This window comes from Gymnoscopelus microlampas (genome assembly GCF_963454915.1).
Source record: "Gymnoscopelus microlampas genome assembly, chromosome: 9".
In the NCBI taxonomy this organism is placed as follows: Eukaryota; Metazoa; Chordata; class Actinopteri; order Myctophiformes; family Myctophidae; genus Gymnoscopelus; species Gymnoscopelus microlampas.
The window spans coordinates 44318303-44324382 of NC_139946.1; positions in this window are offsets into that span (position 1 = coordinate 44318303).

The following is a 6080-nucleotide window of genomic DNA, read 5'->3' on the forward strand; positions in this document are numbered from 1 at the left end:
TGGGTGGTCCCCGGGAATGCCCCGTGAGCAGCCCCGTTGGGGTGGTCATTTGGTAATTTGTCCACATGTGCTCATTTTTTACACTTGGGGGTCCCCGAGGCAGCTGGGGGTCCCTGGAGCTCCGGGGGTCCTTGGAGGGTGTAGTTTGGCAGGTAAGGAGTAAATGCGACCGTAGGTCGCATTTACTATAGAAACCTGCTCCAGGTGTCCGTCCGTCACCCCGTCCCTCCGTCACACACGTCCCGTCACACTTTTGCCCTGCTCATATCTCCGCACCCGTTGCCCCGATCCATGCCAGATTTTGCACACACACTCCTTACCTGCCAAACTCGGCATTCCCGGGGGACCCCGGCATTCCCGGGGACCACCCACTCCTGGTGCTCCAGAACGGATGCAAAAGTGGTGGCGCCCCCAGTGGAGGACCCCCTGCCACTGCAGCTCACATAAAATGCCGTAACTCGGGCTAGGAGCGTCTGGGAGAGCCGCGGCCGGTACCTATTTGTCCGCCAAGGCAACGCGGACACCCCACCCCTAATTTCTCACATGGCCCTCTTCTAGCGCCACCTTCAGGCCGCTTTTCACAACACATTTTTGCCCACTACTCCTACAGTTTTGCCCCTAAAAACACGCAAATTGCTACACACTACACAGTATGTCTACACTCATGTCATCAACATGCCTGCCACCACATTTCTTAGACCACCAAACAAAACTATACATTGCCCACACAACTAGGAACCAATCGCCGTTACAGCCCTCTTCTGTATACATGTGACCTACGGTCGCTTATCTCCCGATTAGGGAGTCTTACTGGTGTATACAAATGTTCTGTGGCCAGTTGGGGAGGTGGGAAAGACGTGCATTTTGGTGTTTTCAGCGTGGCTGCGACATGCAAAGTTACCTCTCGGGTGATTTTTTTTTCCCTCTGAGGTTCTGACACAGATCCTGTTTGTGTCTCCACGTGGTGGAGAAATGCCACCCTTTTCACATTGTCCTGTTATAGCGCCACCAGCAGGTCTAATTTAGCAAAACACATTTTTGCAACAAAATGCCTCAAATCATAAATGCACGCACATTCCCACTAGACCGAGGAAGAAATGCCACCCTTTTCACATTGGCCTATTATAGCGCCACGAGGAGGCCACAATAACCTACTGTACCTGACCTGGCGGAGACCTGTGCACAGAGGAGCACTTTTTCTACTTTTTGAATGAATTCACATTAGGAAAGGGTACTCTGTTTTATGGGCAAAGCACAAACTGAAATGTTTGCTTTATTGATTTCTGCAAATGATTACCAGAAGAAGAACCTTTACGGGAATACTGTTTAGTCAGTCAAAAATAAACATCAAAATCGGAATGCACGTGATGATGAAATACCTCAGTGACTGCAATTTAATTGTAGAGAAAAATCCCACTGGCAATATTGAATTACGTTAACTTGTGTCTGATTTGCCGTTTTATTATTTTGTTTATTTGGATAATATTTATAATGAATTATGAGACAAAAAATAAAGTCCTGTGTGTTGAAACATTCCACTCTCTCAGCCAATCCAAACTGCCGAGTTCATCATGGTTCACAACCTCTGTCTGTACCAGTAAGTCATATAAGGCAATGCAGTGTGCGGGTCACTTCAACGTTTAATCCCTGCCTTGTGGAGGAGGGAATAGGACAGTTTCGTGTAAATCACTGAGCAATCATTTTCCTTGTAAGTCCACTGTTCTCACAGTTTAGAGTTTTAATGTGCAAAAATGCATGTGATAACGCAAAGCTGTCTCCTTTTCATATGGGTGCATACCCTGAACATAGTGACTGCTGAAGGTAAGATCTTTCTCTAAATCAGAATAAATGTGTTTTTACTATTTTATATTTAATATTCTGTTTTGTCATTAAAACTGTAGAAATGTGTAAAATGTGCACACAATATGATTTTTCCCCCTATTTGTATTGTTCAGATTGTAAACTTGCAGACTTTTTAAGCAGTTCCTATTATGACTCAAATTTGGACACATCTGGTCTGGACGCGTCCTATCCCCATGGAGCACTAGTCAGAGTGAGTTGTCATGCTGGCTTTGTGGGATTCTTCAAATTAAGGTGCTTTCTTGATGGCTGGTATCATCAAGGTTCTAAATGTGAAGGTAAGTTACCATCAATTGTACTATTTGGAAAACATATTATGAATAAGACTTTGTGCTTTATCTGTGTCAAACGGAAAATGTGTTAAATCTAGGGTCAGGTGTGACAACACTAAATTGTGTCATCTTCTGTAGCAATCGTATTGTGGTCGCTTTGTAATCACTTTTTAAGTGACCTGTACCTAAGATAGCATTGTGACACACAATGCGCCACACCGCACCTAATGTTAAGGCCAACATTCCAATGGCCGATCAAAAAATGAGTACATTTGCTAATACAGGCAGCGTGGGCTGCCTGTATTAACGTGTGTATGTCTGTCTGTTTACGTGTGTGTGTATGTCTGTCTGTTTCTGTCTGTGTGTGTGTGTGTGTGTGTGTGTGTGTGTGTGTGTGTGTGTGTGTGTGTGTCTCTCTCTCTCTCTCTCTCTCTCTCTCTCTCTCTCTCTCTCTCTCTCTCTCTCTCTCTCTCCACAAGGCAGCTCCATAGTCCATGTGATTTGTCCACATTTCTAGACATGCTGAGGTGTAGCCATATTTGTATAGCTGGTTAACTGTCTTTCATGTTTTTTAGATGTGACCTGCCCCCAACCGCCTGCAGATGGAGAGATTGATATTCAAGATCTGCCAGTAAACAATGGCCCTATACATGTTAACCACACTATAACATTCAGCTGTTCCCCTCCTAAACGACTGAATGGTATATCGGAGCTGACATGTGAAGGAACTGGACAGTGGAACGAGGCATTCCCTTCTTGTGAAGGTACAGTATAGTCTTAGCAATAAAGCAATAGTGATAGACAAATGTGCCTGAGTTATCAGGCAATGGTAGGAGGCACCAAATTTGCACTAGGCTCTCCCACTCATTGGTCATTATAATAGTGAAATCATCATATTCAATCACAAATCAAATTTCACTTAAATTTTTGCCAAATACTGCATCCCTCTCCAACTTAATATTGTGTAGTCTCACCTGTGGAGTTAGACAATGAATTCTACAGGCCCCATTTAGACAATGTGTAACGTGCAGTGGCACAAAAATGCAACATGCAAATCTGTGTCCAGCTCCAGTTTTGAATGTTAAACAGCACGTTATCTGGGCACAAATGTAAGATGTGAAGCTCAAAGGGGTTGTATTTAATCTCAGAATTTATCATGGTGTGTTCTGGACATAACATAAATTAGACGTTGTGTCCCTTAATCTTAACCATATACTTATTGACCGACTTTTTATTGATGACTATTTCCCCCAAAACAGTTCCTTGTGAAGTTCCACAACTGCCTGCCAATTTGGTTATAACAAACCAACCCCAAACCTCACTATTATGGAAAGGGGACGAGTTACAGTTTCGGTGCTCCGGTATACTGTATCTTCAAGGGAATGAAGACATCCAATGTCTAGCAGATGGAAACTGGAGTGATAAAGTTCCAATTTGTTCAGGTAAAATCTGTTCTTTTGATATCTGGTCTCATCACTGGTTGGAAAACTGTGTGTGTGTGTGTGTGTGTGTGTGTGTGTGTGTGTGTGTGTGTGTGTGTGTGTGAGCTAGCTCAAACAAGGAAGAACTTCACCAAAATAATGTGTATATTCAGTGTTGCCAGATGGGGAATATTGAATTATCGTACCGGAGGCTTAAAATGATCGTATTTGAAAGATCGTACACAGCCAAAAAAGAGAAATCACACATGTAAATATGTAATTTCACAAAAAAACGTATTTAGTGTAGGAAACAACCTTGTTTGAGACTCCTTATTTTGAAAAGCCAAATCTTATTTTGAAAAGCCAAATCGGATCGCGAATCAACAGCCAGGGAATTTAGTAAATTCACACACTTTTTTGTGATATGGCGAAATTATCGTACATTTGGGCATTTTTGGAATTATTGATCGTGCATCGTACAGAGGGTAAAATAACACATATTCTGTGTATGTTGAACGTGTTTCTTGCTTCGCTAAACCCAAAGTTCTGTAACGTTAAAAAAAAATGTTTTTGAACATATGTCGTCATACTGTAGAGACCAACAGCTGTGGAGCACCACCACATCTTGACGACGGAGACGTCAAAGACACGCCAAGATCCGAGTATGACTATGGTGAGATCGTTGAATATGTCTGCCAGAGCCTCTACGTCATTGAAGGTCGATCTCGTACCTGCCAGAATGGTCAATGGGTTGGAGATGTGAAATGCCTCAGTAAGTCACTATTCTGTCTTAAAAAAATATGTTGGAATCTGTTGTTACGTTTTGTATATTCAAAGATTATATTGATTTCAATGAGGAATCATAGAGTCTGCACCCAGCCTAGGGCTGGACGATGTGACCATTATCACCATTATATAGATAGAGCACCGAAGTCTGACGTCACTGCGACTAGAGGGCGCTGTTTCACGGGTTCGTGGCATTATTTTTTGTGTTGAAATCCCCATTCGGGAATCTTAGATCACGTCATATAAGAACTGTGTTCCAAACATAAACGAAAATGGAATTAATTCTGCCTTAAAAGACAGGGTCTGGGAACATCACATTTCCAGCAGTGGTCGAAGTCCACTCCTAGGGAAAAGAGGACCAGGATCCAGGACGAGGTTCGCAACCTTGAGGAAGAAGGAAGAAGAGCGAAATCCGTCGAGCTCGCAACCCAAGGTGCCTGGACAAGGTGGGAACTTCCCAAAAGGACCATCACATGGAGTGAACTGTGGAGGCTGGAGCCTTTTCGGATCTCGTTTCTGCTCCGAGCAGTGTACGACACCTTACCGACCCCAGTCAATTTGCATAGGTGGGGAATGAGGGAGGACCCGCTGTGCAGGTTGTGTGGCGGTAAAGGAACCATGGCGCACATTCTTTCAGGGTGCAAGACAGCGTTGACCCAGGGAAGATATAGGTGGCGCCATGACAAGGTGTTGGCACTGCTCACAGAGATCTTGGAGCAAGAGCGGAGAAAGAAACATCCAGCCAAGGCCAAGCCAAGCAAAACCTCTTGCAGTCGGCCCAGGGTTGGGAGATGGAGGTTGACCTGGGGAGGAAGCTCCATTTCCCAGAGGCGGTACTGTCCACCAAGCTGAGACCAGACATAATTATGTGGTCTCCAGAGGGAAAGAAAATCATGCTGGTGGAACTAACTGTCCCGTGGGAGGAGGGCTGCGAGGAGGCGGCAGAGAGGAAGACAACCAAATACCAACAACTTGTCCAGGACTGCCGGGACAAGGGGTGGACAGCATGGCTGATGACTTGACGGTGGAGGTTGGATGTCGAGGATTCCCAGCACAATCAGTGTGGAATCTGATGACAAAGGTCGGTCTGAGAGGCCACTTGAGGAAAACAGCCGTTGGTAGGTTGGGAGAAGCGGCAGAGAGAGCCTCCTGTTGGCTCTGGCATAAGAGAGAGGAAAATAGCTGGCAGCCTGGGTGAGAGGGGTAGTGATTTGGCCAATCACTGCTGACCCGCCAACTGGAGAGTGTTGTGGTTAAGGGTCGAAACACTTTAAGAAGGTTGGGTACCACCTGATGACCTCTCATCCAGGCCAAGGCTTTATCCATTAGAAATGGATTATTATCGCATCTTTGGTGTATTTACAAACTGAAGATAGGTTGAAAATGGGTGAAGTGGTCCTTTAATGCTGTCCATGGAGTGGGGTCATGGACCTACCATAGATGCCAATTTATACTGTAATGTTAAAAAATTACAAACTATTTACCATGTGATTTTCAAGCAGCTCGTCAAGCATAAATTTGTATCTCTCTTGTCTTTAATCCGTTACAGAACCCTGCACTGTGGATGAGGAAGATATGAACCGGAACAATATTCAATCCAGACATTCACTTGAACATAAACTGTATCTAGAACATAATATGCACGTTACATTTATTTGTAAATTCCGTGGCCAGACCAGTAACATTGCTCTGCGTCAGAAGTGTATTGATGGTACGTTAACACTGCCTTCTTGTTCAAGTT